Source organism: Salvelinus fontinalis, chromosome 6 (genome assembly GCF_029448725.1).
Source record: "Salvelinus fontinalis isolate EN_2023a chromosome 6, ASM2944872v1, whole genome shotgun sequence".
Lineage (NCBI taxonomy): Eukaryota > Metazoa > Chordata > Actinopteri > Salmoniformes > Salmonidae > Salvelinus > Salvelinus fontinalis.
The window spans coordinates 63,490,381-63,516,157 of record NC_074670.1 but is presented as its reverse complement, the minus strand read 5'-3'; the positions used below and the strand labels follow the sequence as shown (position 1 = coordinate 63,516,157).

The following is a 25,777-nucleotide window of genomic DNA, read 5'->3' as shown; positions in this document are numbered from 1 at the left end:
CGGCGCTGGGCAGACAGATGGCTCAGACGGCGCTGGGCAGACAGATGGCTCAGACGGCGCTGGGCAGACGGGCCGTTCAGGCACCGCTGGGCAGACGGCAGACTCTGGCCGGCTGAGACGCACTATAGGCCTGGTGCGTGGTACCGGAACTGGAGGCACTGGGCTGGAGACACGCACCATAGGGAGAGTACGTGGAAGAGGAACAGGGCTCTGGAGATGCACTGGAAGCCTGGTGCGTGGTGTAGGCACTGGTGGTACTGAGCTGGGGTGGGAAGGTGGCGCCGGATATACCGGACCGTGAAGGAGGACACGTGCTCTTGAGCACCGAGCCTCCCCAACCTTACCAGGTTGAATGGACCCCGTAGCCCTGCCAGTGCGGCGAGGTGGAATAGCCCGCACTGGGCTATGCAGGCGAACCGGGGACACCACCTGTAAGGCTGGTGCCATGTACACCGGCCCGAGGAGACGTACTGGAGACCAGATACGTTGGGCCGGCTTCATGGCACTCGGCTCGATGCCCAACCTAGCCCTCCCAGTGCGGCAAGGTGGAATAGCCCGCACTGGGCTAAGCACGCGTACTGGGGACACCGTGCGCTTTACCGCATAACACGGTGTCTGACCAGTACGACGCCCTCTTACTCCACGGCAAGCCCGGGGAGTTGGCTCAGGTATCCAACCCGGCTTCGCCACACTCCCCTTTAGCCCCCCCCCAAGAAATTTTTGGGTTAGCCTCTCGGGCTTCCGTGCTAGCCGCGTACCCTCATACCTGCGCTCCTGGGCTGTGGCTGCCTTCTTCTCCTCCCGAGAGCGGCGATTCACACCAACCTTAGCCCAGGGTCCTTCTCCGTTGAATATTTGTTCCCAACTCCATTCCTCTTCTCTCCATTGCTTTAGTTCCTTTCCTCCGGCTCCAATCCGCTTGGTCCTGTTGTGGTGGGTGTTTCTGTAAAGGCAGTCAATGTTGTTCTCCCCCTTAGACGAGAAGGAGCATGGATAGGACCAAGATGCGGATTGAGGGAAATAAGCCATCTTTTAATGAAGAACAGCAAACAAGACACTACAAACTACAAAACAACAAACTAACAAACCTTCAACCGTCCTGTGTGGCCCAAACACTGACACAGGAACAAACACCCACAAAACACCAGTGAAACCCTGGCTGCCTTTGTATGACTCTCAATTAGAGACAAACAATACACACCTGTCTCTAATTGAGAATCATACCAGGCCGAACACAAAACCCCACATAGAAATACAAACATAGACAAACCCACCCAACTCACGCCCTGACCAACTAAAATGAATACAAAACAAAGGAAAACAGGTCAGGAACGTGACAGCTACTGTTTACAGGCCTCCTGGGCCACATACAGCTTTACTCGCTGAGTTCCCTGAATTCCTACCGGACCTCATATTCACGGCAGATAATATTCATATTTTTGGTGACTTCAATATTCACATGGAGAAGTCTACAGACCCATTCCAAAAGGCTTTCAGAGACATCATCGACTCAGTTGGTTTTGTCCAACATATCTCAGAACCTACACATTACCACACTCATACCCTGGATCTAAGTTTGTCCCATGCAATAGATATTGTGTATGTAAATGTTTGTTTTCTTCATAATCATGGATTATGGATAATCCACTTTATTCCGTTTTCAATTGCAACAAATAATTCCCAGACAACCCAAAGATACCTAGATGCCCTTGCAGACTCCCTCCACTTACCCGAAGACATTGGAATACAACAATCTGTTAAAACTTCTCTAGGATAGGGGGCAGCATTTTCACGTTTGGATGAAAAGCATACAGAATTCAACTGCCAGCTACTCATCCCCAGAAGATAAGATATGCATATTATTAGTAGATTTGGATAGAAACACTCTGAAGTTTCTATAACTGTTTGAATCATGTCTGTGAGTATAACAGAAAATATTTAGCAGGCGAAACCTCGAGGACAAACCATTCAGATATTTTTCTTTTGAGGTCACTCTCTTTCCAATCGATTTCATTGGGAATACAGATTTCTACTTGACCTTCTTGCAGTTCCTACCGCTTCCACTGGATGTCAACAGTCTTTAGAAATTGGTTGTGTTTTTTTCCTTGTGTAATGAAGAAGTACGGCCATCTTGAACGAGGGTCACTTGAAGTGTACTGTTAGTTAGAGGCGCGTGACCAGAAAGCTAGCTACAGTTTGTTTTAATCCTGTATTGAACACAGATCATCCCGTCTTCAATTTTATCGATTATTTACGTTAAAAAATACCTAAAGTTGTATTACAAAAGTAGTTTGAAATGTTTTGGCAAAGTTTACAGGTAACTTTTGAGATATTTTGTAGTCACGTTGTACAAGTTGGAACCGGTGTTTTTCTGGATCAAACGCGCAAAATAAATGTATATATATATATATAAATCGACGGAATTAATCGAACAAAGGGACCATTTGCGATGTTTATGGGACATATTGGAGTGCCAACAACAGAAGCTCGTCAAAGGTAAGGTATGAATTATATTTTTATTTCTGTGTTTTGTGTCGCGCCTGCAGGGTTGAAATACGCTTCTCTCTCTTTGTTTACTCTGTTGCTATCCTCAGATAATAGCATCGTTTGCTTTCGCCCGAAAGCCTATTTGAATTCTGACATGTTGGCAGGATTCACAACAAGTGTAGCCTTAATTTGGTGTCTTCCATGTGTGATTTAATGAAAGTTATTTGAATTTGGCGCTCTGCATTTTCTCTGGCTTTTGGCCAAGTGAGAAAGTAGCATCCCACCTAACTCAGATTTTTGGATATAAATATGAACTTTACAGAACAAAACATACATGTATTGTGTAACATGAAGTCCTATGAGTGTCATCTGATGAAGATCATCAAAGGTTAGTGATTCATTTAATCTCTATTTCTGCTTTTTGTTACTCCTCTCTTTGGCTGGAAAAATGGCTGTGTTCTTCTGTGACTTGGCTCTGACCGAACATAATCGTTTAGTGTGCTTTTTTCGTAAAGCCTATTTGAATTCTGGATTCACAACAAGTGTAGCTTTAATTTGGTATCTTTCATGTGTGATTTCATGAAAGTTAGATTTTTATAGTAATTTATTTGAATTTGGCTCTCTGCATTTTTACTGGCTTTTGGCCAAGTGGGACGTTAGCGTCCCACATATCCCAGAGAAGTTAACCACCTAACTGAGGATCTAAACTTAACCTTGCGTAATATACTATATGTGATCACACCTCTAAAAACTAAATAAAATTGGTACAAGAAACTGCTGCTCAATCAGCCTACTTTTCCAAGATGATTGAGGATAATAATTTAACCACCTAACCAAGGATCTAAACTTAACCTTGCGTAATACCCTAGATGCGGTTGCACCGCCACAGTGTCCCCGACCCCTCCCTGTCTCAGTCCTCAATATGTATGCTGCAGCAGTCTACATATGGGGGCTTGGTTCAGTCTGACCTATCTGGTATGATTCCTCTCTCTCTCAACTTGTTCCACACCTGCTGTTTCAACTCTCCATTGATTTGATAAAGCCCTTTTTACATCAGCAGTTGTCACAAAGTGCTTTACAGATACCCAGCCTAAAACCCCAAACAGCAAGCAGTGCAGATGTAGAAGCACAGTGGCTAGGAAAAACTCCCTAGAAAGTCATGTAATAGGCAATTAATTTTAAGATTCTACCTTAGAATAACAGAGTATGATAAAATATTAAAATAATCAGCTGCTGCTTTTAAGTGAAGTTGGGTTGCCCTAGTACATCGGGGCTAAATTAATTGGCTTTTCTCTCCAGAAGGGGTTTTGTTTGTTCACCAGAAGTTCGCCAGAAGTCATGCGGCTTGCTAATTGGCTCAGAATTCTCCTGGGTGCACAATGATGATGTCATTCCCCAACTTGTCTGAAGAGACGTTGATGAGATGTTCCAAAGTTTAGGCCTCCGATAATGACTTGGTATTCTTAGTATTCTGTGCAGTGCTTTACGAAGCAACACCAGTTGTTGGTAATAAGTATTTTCTAAAAAAGTTGATTCTATTAATGCATGAGTGGCTCATGAGTTATCAGGTAAGAGAAAGGGGATACCTAGTCAGTTGCACAACTGAATGCATTCAACCGAAATATGACTTGTTTCCAGAAGCTAGGCGTATGTCGTACATCACTACTTCGCAGGAGAGGCATTTGAACGTAATGTTTTTATTTGTATCAAAATTCATTTTTTTTCTTCAGAAATACCTCCTGGAACATGTGAACTTTCATGTGCGTTAATAACAAACTTGTAGGCCATCTGTAAATATGAATAAAAATAAATAAATTACAAGCCTAGTTGGTTTAGCCACAGAAATGCTGTGTGATTGGTCTGCCATGTAGCGCGCTTCTGTCTATAATATGAGTTGCTCTCGGAATGTGTAGATAATCCTTGCTACCATGGATTTTTTTGAAAGATATAACATTAGCCATGGAGAACTGCAAAAGTGTTGCTACTGCTCTCAGAAACATTACTGCCCTGAATTAAGCAGACACTATCCACAAAGATCAGTGGAAAAAAGTTCTGATGGAATATTTTCTGCACATGGTCAATGTGAACTTGAGTGACTTCACACAACGGGGCAAACAAGCTCTAGCTAGCTACAAACAAAACGGAAAAGACACAGGAAGTCATACTAAGTTAAAGTGGTTCCAGTCTGCCGAGAAGCGTTCATCCATGTTCATCCACGGGTAAGAGTCTATCTACATTTTCCGATATTATACGTTTCACATTTTTTCAGAAAGTAATTTTCATTGCAAGTTACAACATACTGTTGGCTAGCTAGCGAACATTAGCTTGCTGGCTCGCTAGCTAAGGCTACATGTATGATCTGTGTAGTAATATTATTCATATCTCAGAAACCCATTTGCATTGCTAGTTATAGCCTGATGTTAACCAGCTAGCTAACATTGAACCTAGTTGGTTAGCTTTAGCTACCTGAAGATTCATACTACAGCATTTCATGCCTGGTGGCTAGCTATAATAATCTGTTTGTACTGTAGCTATGGGTTGGGATTATGGTTCATTGTTTAGCTAGCTAGCTAGCTACAGTACATGTCTAAACAAAAGACTCCACTTTGCCAAATGATTACATGACCCATCAAGTTAACCAGGTGTGTCTGGGGGTGATTACGACCATCTATTGTATTTCATGAACATGTGTACATGTCTAGACAATTGTGACCCATCCACTTAGCTAGATGTGCCTGGGGGGTGGTTAAAGCATTTATTTCACATGACCCATCAATTTAGACAAGTGTGTCTGGGTAAGAATCGTCTAATAATTATAAAATATTTATACCTTTTCTATTTTTGATATTGCTACTATGCAAATATGCAAGCAACAACTTCACTGTACCATTTACACATTCTGTATCCTGTGCATGTGACAAATGAACTTTGATTTGATATAGTGTGTGTTTACCAGAGACGGTAATGTGAAGGACAACGTGACCTGCACCAAAGTCAGACTAGGATATACCTGGAGCTTTTCCTTATTGTATGCCACTACTTTCACCATTTTCAGTCTTGAAATCTTTGGTTGTTTAGTTCACTACCTTACTCACTATGTTTAGCACATGGCCTCACATGTGAATCCTTAAAGAGCTGGGTGGGGCTAAGGCTTAAGAGGGTGTGAACAATGCTGAAAGGGTGTAGAAAAATAAGCGATCTCCAATAGGTGTACCAAATCATTTAAAGGCCATTTTCTCAACAGTGGGGTTATTAAGTTTTTCAAATTTCAAAGCAGAATTACTTTCCCATTGTTCCTCAACTGCAATGTATGATATACCATTTTGGAGCTCTGAGTCTCTACTTTTATCCAATGTAAAAACACAATTACAAATTGTGCTACATAAGACCGAATTGAGGTGGTTGGTTACAAATGTGTCTTCCGCATTTAACCCCTCTGAATCAGAGAGAGGGGAGGGGGCTGAAGGGTTAGCATGCATGAGAATTTTGCCATGAATTGCCCAAGAGAATAACCACATGGTATGAAATACGTGCCCTTTCTTCTCAGCACAGTCACACTGCTGCCTAACAGTCGATGGGATCCCACACTGAATCCATTATCAGACTGCATACAGGATGTCTCTTGGGAAGAGTATTGCTTTGCCATCTTCCTGTTATTGACGGCCATCTGTGTTGATATGTGACTATGCGGGACATTTCCGTTTAACATCTTCAGGAGATTCATCATTTCATGGTTTACAGCAACTATAGAATGAGCATAATGTTGTACAACATTTTGCCACATGCATTACATTTGGTCACGGAAATCATTAAGTTATTAGGGAATGCTCTGATGACCTACATTCCTCAAACTCCACTCTGGACCTCGAAGCAAACTCAACTCTGGACCTCGAAGCCAGCGCTACTGCATTTTTTTCATTGTTCCCCTCTAATCAGGAACTGATTTAGGCCTGAGACACCAGGTGAGCGCAATTAATTATCAGGTAGAACAGAAATCCATCAGGATCCGGATCTTGTTGAGTTGAATGCCCATGACCTAAATATTGACAATTCGATGTGTGGGTGAGTCAATCTGCATGCATATTGCAAACACAAAACTGCTTTAATATATATAATATAATAATATTATATATAATATAATAGAATAAGTATAGGACAAAACAATACAATGAAAAACATGAGTTTTATGTCATTGTAAACTGAGTTTTAAGTAAATGTAAACTAAGATTTATGGGTCAGTATCACAAAACACTACCATTTAGACCATGCAACATTTAACATTTTATTTCCACATTTGTATTCCTTTTCTGTTTTACTATAAAAGGGAAATATTAGACTTGTAGAAAAACATGTTGGCCAAGCTCCAGCACTTAGAGTTCGATCATTCTAAACACATTTTCAGTGAATCAGCTATATGATATGTCCACCCTGTCACAGACATGCACTTAACTGTTTTTAATTACTTTCATTGGACGATTTTAATAATATTTAAATTTTCATAAAGCTATTGTGTCCCCTTGTCAACCCTGTCCATTTGTTCTGGTCAAATTATAAAGAAATAACAGATTTTGTATACAATGTGTGGTTTTATTCAGAAAGTCATTTAATTTGCACCTTATCTTTCTAAATTGAGACAGGTATTAATTACATTTTATCCAAGTTTATAATTGTGTGGTTTTGGCTGTGTTTTACTCTTTAAAATACATGACACAAATTATCGACATTTGACAATGTAACTGAATTAATTTGAAAAACATGCCAAGATAACAGGGTGGACCAAGGTGTAACAGGGTGGACAGCTATAACGGGACAGAACTTAGATTAAACCCTGAACACTGAATACTGAACATTGAATAGACATCTACATAGAAATATATATAGTAACAACATTGGAACTGCTATTTAGTTACATATTCATTGTGAAAAACAACACAAAAATACATTGCCGGTACAAAATCATTGAAATTAGCATTAACACACATTCCTGTCACTCTCTTCCTACCCCCCTCTCTCGCTCCCCCTCTTTCCATCTCTCCCCCCTTTCACCCCAAATGCTCTTCCATCTGCACAGAGTGTTTTTTAACAGCCTGTGGCTCTGGCATCAGACAAATTATCTGTCCATCAGAGTATCAACAAATATCTTCCTTTGGGCTTGGCCAGAAGAATTTGTTGATGCCATTCCGGTGCATGCACTTCACCTTAATTTTGTGTTCCTCTACATCCATGATGATGCCAGGGTATCCTTCATGGTCATAATTGACAACACACCACTCCCCTATGTGATTAAGTTCAATGATGCCAGGTCGCCATGTGGTGTCAGCTTTGTCATGAGATGCAAGGCGCTGGTTAGATGCTGCAGGGTCACCCAGAGTTGCCCCTTTGAGCTGAAAACAAGGACAGTCCAACATGCCACTATCCTTCTTGCACAGACAAGGAATGTCCCTGTATTTTATCTGGCCTGGTGAGACACTGATAACCTGATGAATCTTCATTGTTCCTTTAATGGAATCTAAGGCAGGCATTAGAGGTGAGAAGAGATAGCATATGGTAAGATATAAAGAGTAACAAACACGGTATACATTTCAATACTCAACCAGCTACTGTACAAGAAAAATGTATGTACTGTATGTGTGTATGGGGAGGAAGTTTTTTTTTTCTTAAAATACTATACATGCTATATATACTGTAATTATGTAATACAATTTATGAACAAAAACACATTTTGCAACACATTACTGCAAGATATTCATTTGTCCACCCTGTTGAGTGCATGTCCACCCTGTTACGTGTACATGGATAACAGGGTGGACAATAACAGGGTGGACATTTTGAGCTAAAATTAGCAACTATGCTCCAAGTAATCGTGATAAAGCTAGGATAATGGCTGCCACTTGAAAAGGAATTTGCATTGTTTGACAAATATATTTAGAAATTATGAAATTCGATGAACATCTTTTGTATTTTTGATTAACAGGGTGGACATGTTATGCTTTCCCAAATCACATCACCAACATATAATGATGCAAATGTAATAGTATGAAATCTAGATACTCACCAGGTTCACCACAGTTGTTTTCCCGCCAAGGAAGTGACAATTTCCTGTTTGTGATGTCATTGTAGAAAATATATACTATCTTAAAGTGCCAGTAACCACAATGTAATAGGGTGGACAACGACTTTGAGGACGTTCAGAAAACAGTCAATAGTTATAAAAAGTGCAGCATTTAACATAAAATGACTATACATAAGATAACATTCAATGAAGAAAATTTGAAAACTAGGAAATATTTTTTTAAATGTAGAATTTTATTTCTAATTATTCTCCGTGAAGTTAATTGAGCAGCACTTGGGACACTGAAAAATTGTCTCCTTCCACTGAAATAAAATAGCCTAAAATGCATAAAAATGTACTTTGAAGTCTAAGTCATTAACTAACTGTCCCCCAACACTAAATCACCTTGAGCTCAACATTTAAATGAACTGGAAAATAACGGTATGTTTTGAGACTAAATACACCCTTCTAGCTAGCTGACCACTGATTTTTATTGCAATTTATGTAAGTTAAGGTAAGTTTGGAGAGTTTTCAAAAAAGTAACATGTATACACATTTTGTAGGATACGCTGTATATCGTACAATTCAACTGCGCGACAGACCACAGTAAGCAAAAAGGAAATAAATTGTAAGTGTCAGATAATACATATCACGAAACCAACTGAATGTTGTCAAGCTTTACTATATCAAAATTGGAGTCATCTTTCGGGGGCGTTTTGCACAATTATTTTTATTTTTAACTTTGAACCATTAACGTTTTGACACCGATCACTGTAGGCTAAGTTTAACCTAACAACAGCTACATAGAGGCAGAACTTAGTCAAATGTTACAATGTATGCATCAATATTAAACTAACTGGGAGACTAATTTCAAACAAAAAATGTGGGTACATTCAGTTATTGTGAAAACTTTCATCATCAGCTTTCAATGCTGATGAGCGGCAGGTAGCCTACGGTTCCTAGGCCATCACTGAAAATAAGAATTTGTTCTTAACTGACTTGCCTAGTTAAAGAAAGGTTAAAAAAATGCCTCAGCTCTGAAAATGTAATGTTTATATTCAGATATACATATTATACATATTCAGAGTTGTCTTTCTAAAATGTGCATTGTGTGCCAAGTTATTTAGCGACATGTATTTACCACCACAGCATGGAGAAAGTCAAGAGGAAGCAGTGGAGTGAGGTGGACATGTTCCATGCCATGGAGGACTGTGGGGCAGGGATGGCTATCCGCCAGGCTGCCAAGGTTAGGCATCTTTTTATTTTAGGAGATTACCACATGTATGTGAATTTTATCTGCTAATAACAATTTTCTTTTCTTATCTACCAAGGTGCATAGTGTACCTCGGCAGACCCTGGCGGACAGGCTGAGCGGCCGGGCGACCCATGGTTGTTGCAGTGGACCACCCACATTGCTTTCACCAGAGGATGAAAATTCTGCGCCAGCCATGGTTTCCCCTTCACCAGACAGAGGCTGATGAAATACGTTGACAAAATACGCAGGTATTTGTTGTTCTATGTGTTTATGTATGTTTATGTATGTAGAATGCTGGACGGAATGTTCTCAATGTGTGTGATGTAAATGTGGATGTGGATGGTGAAAACAAGCATTTTCATGCTGATGGACAATTGTATATTTTATTCTGTTGTACGTTTCAGCACCCAGGAGGAAACAATCTCACCACTGGGGAAGAGCTGATGGGAAATGTAAAGGAGGAGACACAAGAACCAGAGCATGAGGAGGCCGGACACCCTAGACGGGGGAGAGCTGAGTGTGCCACACATCGGACGATGGAAACCTTCTTTGCTTCTTATGAGAAGCACTTGGAAGAGAGTGGGTTGAGGGAGAAACCAAGACAAATCTATAGCTGCGATGAGTCTGGGTTGCGTAGCGACCAGAGAAGGCACAAAGTGCTGGCCTGCAGGCACAAAGAGCAGGCACCAATGAGCACATCACAGTGCTAGCCTGCTTCAACGCAGCTGGGGAGGATGTCCCTCCGTTTATCATCTAACCCAACTGTTTCCCCGGTGGCCACAACACACCAAGGTAGCTGGAGACCTCAGCCATTTTGACCACTCCTACATTGTAAACAAATCAGAATTTGCCAGAGTACGCCGCTACCCGTACCAGCGCTGCAAGGACATGCGTTATGTGGTGGAAGGGTTTAAGAAGTGTGGCCACTTCCCTTTTGACCGTTCAGCCATTGAAGAGTCCCATTTAGTGCCATCACGGTCCCTACCGGGTTCCACTACCGCCTCTCCTGGAAACAGCAGCACTGTGCCGTCCATCAGCACCTCCTCCCCAGCAACCACAGGAGGACCCTCAGTGCTCCAGTCCCAGTCCCTGCTTCAGCCCCTAGCTCTAGAAGAGCACCACCTAATAGAGGGTGGGCTGATAGCGAAGGACCTGGGGCACATCCTTACTGTCCTGAAGTATCGGCTAGACCAATACAGAAGACTCCTTGTGGTCGCCACATGTCTCACCGGGGAGGAATACACGCGCTAGTGGCAGGAGAGGGGTGAGAAGGAGAGGTCCGAGGCAGAGGAGAAAGAGCGTCGGGCACGGAAGAGGGCTGTCATGGATGAGACCATCGACGCCATCGTCTCTGCTGGACCTCCCACTGGAACCACTCCTGACAGCTGCATCACCACCACCAGTGCCTCCCAGTGTGCAACACCTGTAGGAGCCGCCGGAGCCCCCAGCTGCAGAAGAAGGCCACGTGCCTAATCTCCGGGCCACACCATCGTCAGCTCCTCAACCACACCATTACAAACACCAGCTCCTCCAAGCCATCATCGGCGGTTTCGTCCACCACCACGATGCACACCACCCCCCCTGTCCGTCACCACCAACGCAGCCTCCTCTAGACCAACTGCCTCCTCCATCTCCCCTGGTCACACTACCATAGAAGCCTCGTCTGGTGTCGCTGCCCCCTGCAATTTGAATACAGCCACCTCCACAGGTAAACACATGTTAAATTACAAAAACATTACTGTTATGTGTTTTATAAAATGCAATGTTATACTTTTTATTTTATTTTTTACATATCTACAGTCCATAGCACAAGCCTCAAGGCATGTCCACCTCCTCCAAAACATCTGAAGCTTCCTCCAGAGGTATTGTTGTAAAAAAGTTGAAAAGGGTTTTCATGAAACATGTTCTGTCTAACACTACTTTTTCTCTTAACTGCAGCACAGAAAAGGAAGAGAAACGCGTCGCCGGCCACCTCGGTGCGCACCACCCATGGCAGCATTCTCAGGTACTTCATAATATTTGTTTTTCACTCTCAGTTGTGTCAATTACTATTGTTGCTGTAGTACTTCTACACTTTGCAAAACCATGTTAGTCAATTTGATGTGTTTTTTTGTGTGTTTCTTTTCAAATAAAAGGAGACACCACCTGCTGTGCTCACTGCGGGGAGCGTGATCCACCTGCAAGCTCCCCGCCGGAATGTAGGTCCGAGGTGCCATGGGTGTGCTGTGACTTCTGCCAGCACTGGTTCCACCGTAGGTGTGTGCAGTGGGATCTAGAGGTGGTGGTGAAGCTGGATTTTTATATACGGGGATGGAGGTCGAGATTTAATTGTTTATTTTGTTTGTTTTCATGTTTTATTTGATTTATTTGTTAAAAATAATACATGGCTAAAATATAATATATATTTATTCAACCAATCTTTTGTATTTCTTCCTTTACTTTCCAAGTGTATCTCTGCAACACAAACTCCAACAGTGTTTTAATTGTTAATGTCAATGCACATGACTGAAATTAAAGTTGTATTTATTTAAACTCATTTATATTTTAGTATTGAACTGTTATCTACTTTCTCAAAACATAAGATTAATCTATAAAACAAATTATGAGACATTATTTGGTTACAACACTGAATATTTTGGTGAAGAACCGTATTTTAAGATTCCACAGGAGGGCACACCGGGCTACGCAATGAAAAGTTGACATGCAAGTCATTTTTTTTTACCGGAAGGCTAGCCAACTAGTCAACTATCTAGTAAACACTTCGGATACAAGGTCGGTTTCTAATTTTTGAACAAAATGAAACAGATATATTTTGTAATTGAAGAAAATATTAAGGTGGCAGATCACTGGGGACTGTATTGCCGGTAATACGGGACTTATTTCTTTTGCTAAGCCATTTATCAAAAAAGCTGATAGTGGTATTTCCACTGAAACGTCAAACATGCTAATTACTGACCCGTTAGCTAACATTTTTACGACACCAATAATCACAAAACATTGATGGCTTGATCACAAGATAACACTGTTGAAGGTAATATATTTCTTAAACGATATTGAATATGCCGATAATACGGGGTTCCACGCTACGCTTCTATTATCATGAAGGCATACACACAAGAATCCTTTTGAAATTTGATCCAGTGTATATTTCTTATGTACAATTTTGAATGATTTATCTTCAGGACAAAAAATAACCCTTTTAGTGATATTGACCCTTACATGTAAATGTGAACTGAGTTTTATGTAATTGTAAACTGAGTTATTTAAATGTAAACTGAGTTTTATGTAAATGTGAACAGTTTCATGCAAATGTAAACTGAACTTTACGACCATCTAAACAGCAGTAGAAAACTTCATAAAAATGGTGCATATTGTTAACACTCATGGTATAGAAAAATAACAGTATGTTAAGAGGACAAGCCATTCCAGGTAATTTGTCCAGCGAGTTTAGGTCTTTGGTTTAACATTGGTGAAAGTAGTTAGGGTTACAAAGTGATCTACAAAACCACATGCTCCACAAGCCACCAGTATAAGGTCCCAACAAACGTCTCTACTTTCCATGCAAAACTCTACACAGACTAGATAAATCACACAGGATCGAATTACCTACCTCTGTTACATGTTAGCCTGCTCTTTCTCACACCATCCGTTCATGGCCCAATGCTTGACTCCATGCTAACACTGTCCTGAGTTGTATGCTTAAACATTTATACTATTTAAGTTTTAACCTTAACATTCCCCTATATGGTAGAATAACCATCCAAAGGCCAACGTAGCTCCGTTACCTCACCCAAACAGGGCAGGAATATGAAACCCCCAAAGCTTATTTCAACACGCGCCACCCTATCACATCTCTCAATTGAGAATATTTTTTTCTCTCTCTTCACCCAGCACATTAAGAAAGAATCAATTTGTCAGCCAACATTTGGGAGGGAGGGGATGGGAGTCGATGATGGGGAGGACGGTGGTGGAGTGTTGCACCTTGGGTATCAGGTGTCTCCTGCACTTTCGCAGGAGACGATGACGCCAGTTCGAGGGCCCCTGCGCAAATGAACCGAAGAGACAGAAACATGCATTATTGATCCACGGAGGCAGAAGTGTCACGCTCATAGCACGGGATCCGGTTGTGGTAGGGGGGAATTAATCCACAGCCTGGTCCCAATCAAGGAGAGGATCATATCCCTCCCCCTCATCTCGCCCTCTTTTCAAACACTAGATGCTTCCATTCTCCATTTAACACAGGAAAATAGGTCACCTGCCTGTGGGGCAAAACTGCTGTGTAGCTAGCTAGCACCGTCGGGATAGGGAACACTGACAGAAAAATACCTGAGCTTGTTTTCTGCAATATAGCAGCAGCAGAGCAGGTGCCTGTTGTTTTTGTGCACGAACTACCTGTCAGTGTGCTAGTATCCTGTAATTAGATCCCACACGGTAACTCTTACGTCACAGCTATGGTTTCACATTGTAGAATCATGTTATCCTGTACCACCACCACAGGACATTTTCTGTATACCACACGTTAGTCCTCGTGCAAAATAGCATGCCTCAAGGACATTGAGATACAATATGCAATTAGAAATGTTTTAACAAATGTTGACCTTTTGTCTTTCTGGTCCTTTGTGGGTGAATCTCAAAGAAGTGTTGGGTCTACATAAAAGCTGTATTTAATATGAGAGCTGCTGGAGTTCCAGCTAGGGGGGCGTGGCTTGCAGGATTGACTGGCTCTTCGCAGTCCTTTCACCTCTGATGCCACTGCTGCTGCTCGCATGCCCAGGTTCCAGTGGTGGAGGACAGTGCAAAGAACAGTTCTCTAGCACAGGGTCCCAAGTGATGCCAAACAAACCCCTCTCACTCATTGTTTTTGTGGCTCTCCTGACAGTTTTTTTGCTCTGCAGTCATGTTGTGTAAGCTTTGCATTGGAGACACATGCCATGTCTCACAATGCCTGGATAGATGTTTAAGATATAACTAACTATTGCGATCTGATGCCCGACTGCTCAGTCAATGACCTGGAATGCAACCGTTGGTTGATGCAATGCAACATTTGTAATGTAGTCAGACTGGAATGGACCACAGTGAATGGAGATGACAGTGAAATGGGAGTTTTGTGTTATATGCCTCTTGGTGTCATAATCATACTATGATTGCTGTTTGTCATTGTTGCAGTGGCCTTAAACTAAAGTTAAACACTATTTTGGCTGTGCAGGCAGTATAAAGTTGCATCAAAGAAATACTGTAACTCGTCTCACGCCAAGAGCCAAACAAAATTGTTAGCTTTTTTACAATCCAGCAGATATTTGACAGGATTCGTTCAGCTTTGTCACACGTGAAATTGTATAGGTATTCCATTTACGCCAGTTATTGAAGCTTGCTGTTGTTGCTGAGTGCCTAAAAACATGCATTTTCACACAGAAGTTCAGACCAAATGTGTCTGTATAAAAGCACAGGCTAAAGAGTGTTTTGGTGAAACTGTTCAGTGTTTCATGTGGTGTGTGAATACTAAATCCCAACAGCTGCCCTGTTACTGTCGTGGTTAGAGAAGAACAAGCATAGTAGAGTAATTCTCTCTCCTTTCCCGAACAAATGAAGATATACCGTTGTGAATACCTATCATCACAGTCATTTGCTGTTTTAATTTGGTATCAAAATGAGCAGAAAATACAAAACCGCCTAATTTCCCTCCGTTCCACAAAAGAAGTGATGAACATAATGACGTGTTTACTTAAATGGTTGTACTACATGATGTGCAACATAAAAAAACGTTGATTTGGCTTTTTCTTTGAATCAAGAGATGTGTTCCCTTGGCAGTTTATACAACAACATAGAAACAACCTAACCTAGTATAATGTGCCAGTCTGAGACCAAGCTATCCAAGCATTATGTCTCACAGGTAAATCAAATATCAATCATTTTTAGATTGGCAGATATAGCCTAGTGACTTCACAACTTGTATATGTATTAGGCTACACTGAAGACCCACATACTGTAGCCCTGTGCTTGCGGTTCATCCTCCTATTGCTTAATTATGTGTAGGATGCAGCACAGTGAAGCCTCACATAAACTGCCTCTCTGGACGTTCACCACCCGCATTCGGAAAGTATTCCGACCCCTTGACTTTTTCCACATTTTGTTATGTTACAGCCTTATTCTAAAATTAATGAAACAGATTTTCCCCTCATCAATCTACACTCAATACCGTATAATGACAAAGCAAAAACAGGTTTTAATATTATTTTGTAAATACATTTTTGCTTTGTCATTATGGGGTATTGTGTGTGGATTGCTGAAGGAAAAATGTAATTGAATCTATTTTAGAATAAGGCTGTAACGCAACAAAATGTGGAAAAGGAGAAGGGGTCTGAATCCTTTCCGAATGCACTGTGTATTAGTCACATCATCACACCCTCAGCCACGTGCAACATCCTTCCGCTCTTCACACACAACCATCACCCGCCCATCCATCTTTGGACCTGGCACCTAACTAAGTTGTTATGCCTTGATGAACTGAACCAATTAAGCGGTGCACTTCTGCCGGGCAAAGATGCATCTCCTAATGACCAAGTCACCGTTCACAAGAGTGCTTTGCCATCCCTCCATCTATAGCCTCATTACCATTCAAACATTAGCCGTCACTCACGCGGACCAGCCACTCTCATTTAGAGTGAGATAAACTGCTGATCGGGAGGGGGGGGGGGGGGGGGTGCGTGTTATAAATCATAATGCACTAACAACAATGGGTAGTTTTAACACTATTGTGGATAGGCTTAGCGGTGAAGTAAAACATACTAGATATGGGGTTTGAATAAGTACTTGGGAATATCCGCATAACAATATCCGACACCCAAGCTATGTATGTTTCACTGTCCGTACTAGCATACCACTTACAATAGAATACACAACCAATGTTGTGCTTAATAAGTGGTATGCTAGTGTGGATATTGGAACAAAGCCCCTGTTTTGAAAAAAGGTCCATGAAATTGGATTACTGTTACTGGTAGTTATTTAGTCCAAGGAGAGGGACCAGAGTGAGATATAACAGCATGTCTTTTAACAATGCATTTTAAAATACTGCCATGATTGCAACAATATGAAAATGTATGTACACTATATGACCAAACGTATGTGGGCACGTGCTATAACTTATAATTCACTATATCACAATTCCAGTGGGTCAGAAGTTTACATACACTAAGTTGACGGTTACTTTAAACAGCTTGGAAAATTCCAGAAAATGATGTCATGGCTTTAGAAGCTTCTGATAGGCTAATTGACATAATTTGAGTCAATTGGAGGTGTACCTGTGGATGTATTTCAAGCCCTACCTTCAAACTCAGTGTCTCTTTGCTTGACATCATGGGAAAATCAAAAGAAATCAGCCAAGACCTCAGGAAAAAAAATGGTAGACCTCCACAAGTCTGGTTCATCCTTGGGAGCAATTTCCAAATGACTGAAGGTACCCCGTTCATCTGTACAAACAATAGTATGCAAGTATAAACACCATGGGACAGTCATACCGCTCAGGAAGGAGACATGTTCTGTCTCCTAGAGATTAACGTACTTTGGTGCGAAAAGTGCAAATCAAATCTCAGAACAACAGCAAAGGACCTTGTGAAGATGCTGGAGGAAACAGGTACAAAAGTATCTATATCCACAGTAAAACGAGTCCTATATCGACATAAACGGAAAGGCCACTCAGCAAGGAAGAAGCCACTGCTCCAAAACCGTCATAAAAGAGACAGACTACGGTTTGCAACTGCACATGGGGAAAAAGATCTTACTTTTTGGAGAAATGTCCTCTGGTCTGACGAAACAAAAATAGATCTGTTTGGTCATAATGACCATTGTTATGTTTGGAGGAAAAAGGGGGATGCTTGCAAGCCGAAGAACACCATCCCAACCGTGAAGCACGGCAGTGGCGGCATCATGTTGTGGGGGTGCTTTGCTGCAGGAGGGCCTGGTGCACTTCACAAAATAGATGGCATCATGAGGGAGGAAAATTATGTGGCTATATTGAAGCTACATCTCAAGACATCAGTCAGGAAGTTAAAGCTTGGTAACAAATGGGTCTTCCAAATGGACAATGACCCCAAGCATACTTCCAAAATTGTGGCAAAATGGCTTAATAAGGACAACAAAGTCAAGGTATTGGAGTAGCCATCACAAAGCCCTGACCTCAATCCTATAGAAAATGTGTGGGCAGAATTGGAAAAGCGTGTGCGAGCCAGGAGGCCAACAAACCTGACTGAGTTACACCAGCTCTGTCAGGAGGAATGGGACAAAATTCACCCAACTTATTGTGGGAAGCTTGATGAAGGCTACCCGAAACGTCTGACCCAAGATAAACAATTTTAAGGCAATGCTACCAAATACTAATTCAGTGTATGTAAACTTCTGACCCACTGGGAATGTAATGAAATAAAAGCTGAAATAAATCATTCTCTCTACTATTATTCTGACATTTCACATTCTTAAAATAAAGTGGTGATCCTAACAGACCTAAGACAGGGAATTTGTACTGGAATTATATGTCAGGAATTGTGAAAACCTGAGTTTAAATGTATTTGACTAAGGTGTATGTAAACTTCCGACTTCAACTGTAAATAAGATATTTCTGTTTTTTATTTGTAACACATTTGCAAAAATTTTGAAAAACCTGTTTTCGAGTTGTCATTATTGGATGTAGTGTGTCGATTGCTGAGGATTTTTCTTTTTTTAATCCATTTTATAATAAGGCTGTAACCTAACAAAATGTGGAAAAAATCAAGGGGTCTGAATACTTTCCAAATGCACTGTACATGCAGCCTCACTCATCCATCCTGGTGGATTGCTACAATGTTAATGGGCTACGCTTCACCTAATTTCCCTCTAATGAGAGCGTCCTTGAGATGAGGCGTTGTGATGAGTCGCACTACAAGTGCGCCATTTAACTTCCTGAGCCCTGAGAGGGTTGTTCCACATCTCACTTCCTGCTCGGTTGCAGGCACGTTATTTGCATGAGACCTAGACTTAGGTGAGTACAAGTACACACAGCAAACGACCCTGAAAATATTTGACTTTCTCATGCAGCTATACACGGAATGGTGCATTGAGTCTGTCAGAAACAATTAATGTAACAGCATTTCAATAGAACCCATTTTTTGCTGCCAGCAATGTTCCATCTGACTCTCTTTCTGTGTGCAGAAAGAACAATCTCAACAGATGAATTGGAGGAGTTGAATGCATATGGAAACAATCATGAAGGGGTCATGGAATAAATCATGGAAATACAATGCAATATCATGGAAACTCTAGAGCGCGGATATCCAAACGCTTATACAGAAGCATAGCAAGATGACAGGGAAATCAAACGCCAGTCGGAGGGCTGTACAACAAGGTGTTGTCGCGGCAGGCATATTGTCTTGTGACGGAAACGGGAGAAGGCATTTGACAAAGAGCTGGCTTTGTGTCAACCTCTGACATTATCAAAAAGCTCATTAAAGGGAGAATGGGCAATGTATTATACCCCTCCTCCTCCTTCCCAGTACAGGTACAGTACAAGACAGATGACAGTCTCTTGTATTGCAAAGAGAAGAGTGATTTGTTTACAATACGTATTCTTATGAAAGGCACAGATATGTGGAATATAATCATACATGCCCTTAAATCAACCGTTTTGTCATATTTTCATCCAGCTGTCAGTTTATCTATCCATCCCCCATCTAGCTGTCAATTCATCCATCCATGTCATTCATTTTGCAACAATGTGCTCTAGTGTGATGGGGGAATCTGGTTTTCATTGATTATGATATGAATACATGAATAAAATCAGCATTAGAATGGCAGTATTTTTGGCACAGTGCCTTGGACAGCACAGAGCGTAATAGAGAGTTAAAGTCATCACATCATGCCTATGACCCTGCAACTTATTCTATTCTCTATTTTGACGTTACATTGTGCAACGAACTTTCCAAGCCCCGTAAGGCAGTAGATTTCTGGCATCAAGAATCAAAGGCAGTCAGAACGCAAGGCACATTTGAAGTCGGAAGTTTACATACACTTAGGTTGGAGTCATTAAAACTTGTTTTTCAAACACTCCACACATTTCTTATTAACTATAGTTTCGGCATCTACTTTGTGCATGACACAGGTAATTCTTTCCAACAATTGTTTACAGACAGATATTTTCACTTATAATTCACTGTATCACAATTCCAGTGGGTCAGAAGTTTACATACACTAAGTTGACTGTGCCTTTAAACAGCTTGGACAATTCCAGAAAATGATGTCATGGCTTTAGAAGCTTCTGATAGGCTAATTGACATAATTTGAGTCAATTGGAGGTGTACCTGTGGATGTATTTCAAGGCCTACCTTCAAACTCAGTGCCTCTTTGCTTGACATGGGAAAATCAAAAGAAATCAGACCTCAGAGAAGGCAATGCTACCAAATACTAATTGAGTGTATGTAAACTTCTGACCCACTGGGAATGTGATGAAAGAAATAAAAGATGAAATAAATCATTCTCTCTACTATTATTCTGACATTTCACATTCTTAAAATAAAGTTGTGATCCTAACTGACCTAAGACAGGGAATTTTTACTAGGATTGAATGTCAGGAATTGTGAAAAACTGAGTTGAAATGTATTTGTCCTAGGTGTATGTAAACTTCCAACTTCAACAATATGTAGGCCAACATAACAAGTGCATGATCTAAACCAAAATTGTGATGATTCGATTGTGTTTGTAAAACAAAGAGTAAGGCACTACTTCTGCACCAAGTCTCTGTCAGTGTAGTCACATTCCCAATGGTTCAAGATAATGGTAAACAGACAGATGTAAACATTACGGACATACCCCAGTGGAGCTATCAAGGGTTGTTAAAGCCTAGTGGGCGTAACGTCTGTGACTAAGTGGCTATGCTAGCGCATCTGGGCCAAAACATCTGGGCGTGAGTCTGTTTTAATTGAATAACTATCATTTAATGTTTTCATGTGAATTAACATAAGCGATTCATTTAGGAATCAGGACAGCGTAAACTGGCAGCAATGTTCAACTTAGAGAGTGCCTTGGGGCTTCAAGTTGACACTGACATTATATTATCGTTGTATGGACAATCAAACCTTTCACATCTGGAAGTATTTTGTCATGAGCGTGTACATTTGTCAGGCCAACCAAGAAGACCTCACATGTTCTTACTGTTGGCACATAGTAGTGGATATTTAGACAGAGAAAAATGGAACAGTTAGATCTCTGCTTTATGTGTTAGTTGTAAGAGCTTCTGTACACGTTCTGGAGGAGATGTTATTGTGCACTTAACCATACATGTTTCTGATGGAGACATAGAACCCAAGGCCATGCTTGGCTTTGCTAGTGGTGTCTGTGCTTATCCTAAACAGGGATATAGCTGGATTCAGGCTCACTTACATGGTGAAGGCAATTGACTGTGAATTGCCTCGTTATGGTTTGTAATCAGAGTTGTTGAGCAGCAACTTTATCATCCGCAACACTGACGGAGCCCCGCAACACTGACGGAGCCCCGCAGCACTGACGGAGCCCCGCAACACTGACGGAGCCCCGCAACACTGATGGAGCACCTCAACACTGACGGAGCCCCGCAACACTGACGGAGCCCCGCAACACTGACGGAGCCCCGCAACACTGATGGAGCACCTCAACACTGATGGAGCCCCGCAGCACTGATGGAGCACCTCAACACTGACGGAGCCCCGCAACACTGATGGAGCACCTCAACACTGATGGAGCCCCGCAGCACTGATGGAGCGCTTCAACACTTACGGAGCCCCGCAACACTGACGGAGCCCCGCAACACTGACGGAGCCCCGCAGCACTGACGGAGCACCTCAACACTGATGGAGCACCTCAACACTGATGGAGCCCCGCAGCACTGATGGAGCGCTTCAACACTGACGGAGCCCCGTGACACTGACGGAGCCCCGTGACACTGACGGAGCCCCGCGACACTGACGGAGCCCCGCGACACTGACGGAGCCCCGTGACACTGATGGAGCACCGCAGCACTGATGGAGCGCTTCAACACTGATGGAGCCCCGCGACACTGACGGAGCCCCGTGACACTGATGGAGCGTCTCAACACTGACGGATCCCTGCAACACTGATGGAGCCCCGCAGCACTGATGGAGCGCTTCAACACTGACGGAGCCCCGCGGCACTGACGGAGCCCCGTGACACTGATGGAGCGTCTCAACACTGATGGAGCCCCGCAGCACTGATGGAGCGCTTCAACACTGACGGAGCCCCGCAACACTGACGGGGCGCAACAACACTGACAGAGCCCCGCAACACTGAAGGAGCGCCTCAATACTGACAGGGCGCAACAACACTGACAGAGCCCCGCAACACTGAAGGAGCGCCTCAATACTGACGGGGCGCAACAACACTGACAGAGCCCCGCAACACTGAAGGAGCGCCTCAATACTGACGGGGCGCAACAACACTGACAGAGCCCCGCAACACTGAAGGAGCGCCTCAATACTGACGGGGCGCAACAACACTGACAGAGCCCCGCAACACTGAAGGAGCGCCTCAATACTGACGGGGCGCAACAACACTGACAGAGCCCCGCAACACTGAAGGAGCGCCTCAATACTGACGGGGCGCAACAACACTGACAGAGCCCCGCAACACAGAAGGAGCGTCTCAATACTGACGGGGCGCAACAACACTGATGGAGCACCTCAACACTGAAGGAGCCCCGCAGCACTGATGGAGCGCTTCAACACTTACGGAGCCCCGCAACACTGACGGAGCCCCGCAACACTGACGGAGCCCCGCAGCACTGACGGAGCACCTCAACACTGATGGAGCACCTCAACACTGATGGAGCCCCGCAGCACTGATGGAGCGCTTCAACACTGACGGAGCCCCGTGACACTGACGGAGCCCCGTGACACTGACGGAGCCCCGCGACACTGACGGAGCCCCGCGACACTGACGGAGCCCCGTGACACTGATGGAGCACCGCAGCACTGATGGAGCGCTTCAACACTGATGGAGCCCCGCGACACTGACGGAGCCCCGTGACACTGATTGAGCGTCTCAACACTGACGGATCCCTGCAACACTGATGGAGCCCCGCAGCACTGATGGAGCGCTTCAACACTGACGGAGCCCCGCGGCACTGACGGAGCCCCGTGACACTGATGGAGCGTCTCAACGCTGATGGAGCCCCGCAGCACTGATGGAGCGCTTCAACACTGACGGAGCCCCGCAACACTGACGGGGCGCAACAACACTGACAGAGCCCCGCAACACTGAAGGAGCGCCTCAATACTGACAGGGCGCAACAACACTGAAGGAGCGCCTCAATACTGACGGGGCGCAACAACACTGACAGAGCCCCGCAACACTGAAGGAGCGCCTCAATACTGACGGGGCGCAACAACACTGACAGAGCCCCGCAACACTGAAGGAGCGCCTCAATACTGACGGGGCGCAACAACACTGACAGAGCCCCGCAACACTGAAGGAGCGCCTCAATACTGACGGGGCGCAACAACACTGACAGAGCCCCGCAACACTGAAGGAGCGCCTCAATACTGACGGGGCGCAACAACACTGACAGAGCCCCGCAACACAGAAGGAGCGTCTCAATACTGACGGGGCGCAACAACACTGACAGAGCCCCGCAACACTGAAGGAGCGTCTCAATACTGACGGGGCGCAACAACACTGACAGAGCCCCGCAACACTGAAGGAGCGTCTCAATACTGACGGGGCGCAACAACACTGACAGAGCCCCGCAACACTGAAGGAGCGCCTCAATACTGACGGGGCGCAACAACACTGACAGAGCCCCGCAACACTGAAGGAGCGTCTCAATACTGACAGGCGCAACAACACTGATTTATTTTCCTCTCATAACTCATGCAAATATGCTAATTGGACATAGAAGTGTAAACCATTAAGAACCTCAATTTTAGTAGAAAAGCCTAATGTATTCAGACCGCGATTCAATGAATACTCGAAAAAGACTGGTGAATAGTGGCTTAAAACACGGGGCTCCAGCTCACACTGGATGAGAGAGCATTACTGCATGTTTTGTTTTGAGGCTAAGTCACGCCCTGATTGTTCCAGACCGCCTACCAAGCTCGGCATGAGGTATAGTTTACTGAGAGATTATAAGAGAGGTCCTAGCAAGCCATCCATACAACAACAAAAGATTTGGAGAGAGGGTTTGTCGGATAACTTTCCTTTCCTTTAACACTTTGTTGGCAATGGTAATGGCAAAAACACTGAAAGACTAATCACGGAGGTTCTTCTTGGTGTTCAGTGTGTATTACATTGTGTGAATTGCTGGCATATTGCATATGCATGCAAATGTCTCACCAAGCAGCTTCATAAACGCGTTGCTCTGCATCAGCATGACAGCTTGAATCCACATCCACCTGCAACAGGAGTGTTCACAATATGTTTTTTCTTCTTTAACATTTTCATTTCAAATCAAGCCCCTGTGATATGGACACAAAGGCATCTACCGCTGACCCCAATATTCAAGAGCTACTCCGTTATTCAGTTTGATATGAAGGCATTTCCTTTCATTGCCGAGCCAAACCCTGCTGATTGTCATTGAATGAATAATGTAGTTAAGAATTTTTTTCATGTTTTGTTATTCAAATATTCAGCACAATGGAGAATCACTTAGTTCGGAGTTGATGCGAGTTAATATTAGTTAAAATGTCATGTTCTTTTCTTTATTCTTGTTTGGTTGTGAATTTATAGACCAATACGTCCTTCAACTTCTGACACCAACTGAGACCCAAACTGGAGTGCACCGTTTGACTCTGTTTCTCAAAGCATGTTGTCAGGGAGGAGGGATGCTGAAGGTAGACAACAATGATCCCTGTACTATCCATCAGAGCTAACATCGCCATGGCAACAGCAGGACAATATGACCATGAGACTCTCTTCAAGGACTTTGAGTAAACAGACACATTTGCCCAATGACATGTGGCTGACGGGTGTTTCTGAGTTGAGGTTTATCAGTCTGAGACAATTTCACTTTGTCATTTGGATGGAACTCGGTAACGCTCAGCCTTCCAGAATGAAAATACTATTTGACACAATCAAATGGGCATTTACATTTGAATTTAACACTTCCATTTTTCTTAATGTTATTGGCACAATCAATGTATAATTCCCCCCAATTTAGATATTATCTCTAAACAGTGTACTTAGAAAATAATAAGCTTGGAAATATTCACTGGATGTAGGTTACTGTGCAAGCTTTGCTCAAGGAAAGGATTGTTTTGATTTATTAAAATATCCTTATTGTGAGTTCAGAAATACTACAGCACTCATGTGTGAACTTGTAGACCGTATTAGACCCTCTAGAAATTAGCTAATGATGACCCAGCTAATTTCTAAATGGCAGTCTAACTAGTGCCAACTAGCCTTTACAGTTGGTGCCACTTTCCTCGAAGTAGCTCCTGCATTGGCATCATAGTGGCATTACTGGAATGCATGCACTCAATTATGTGTTATGACCTGGTGTGACATATTCCGTGACATAAATGTCATTTTCGTCAAGCACTGCCTTAAGACTGACTGCAACAGCACACTTAATGACATTCACCATCCTCTGGAGCTGATGATTTCATGGCCATGGTTTGGTTAGGATTGTTGAATCCATTGAATCCATCTATTAAATACAGAAGGCAAGAAAATCAAAACAATAATTAAACGCCGTCTAACAATTGAATACTGGGAATTAAAAAAAGATCTAATCTTGTGTGCAAACTTGGTCTCCACAACTGCTCTGTTTTTTCAGCCTCATCATTCAAGCAGCCATTCAACAACATTGCACCTTTTATCATGTGATCTGGATTAGACATTACGCAAAATTCCAGGTTGGAGAGTGAGTAATTTCTCTTGATGACTTTAAGGAAGTGAGATGTGAACCTCTATGGCTCTCTTGGGCTGTGGTCCCTGCGGATTCCCGGGCCCTTCCTAAATCTCTTCCTTTT

At 42.9% G+C, this 25,777-nt stretch overlaps 1 protein-coding gene across 3 annotated transcripts in view; it reads right to left on the bottom strand.

Moving 5' to 3' along the window:
* The window catches only part of LOC129858276 (leucine-rich repeat and immunoglobulin-like domain-containing nogo receptor-interacting protein 2), a 315,914-nt gene that overhangs the window by 142,279 nt on the left and 147,858 nt on the right, over positions 1–25,777 (bottom strand). Inside the window, exon 4 of one of the 3 annotated variants that reach the window (XM_055927403.1) lies at positions 24,141–24,199. The exons of the other annotated variants lie outside the window; for them this stretch is intronic. The gene's annotated coding sequence lies outside the window, so the exon portion shown is untranslated. The remainder of the gene's footprint in view (positions 1–24,140; positions 24,200–25,777) is intronic. 3 annotated transcript variants of the gene reach the window in all.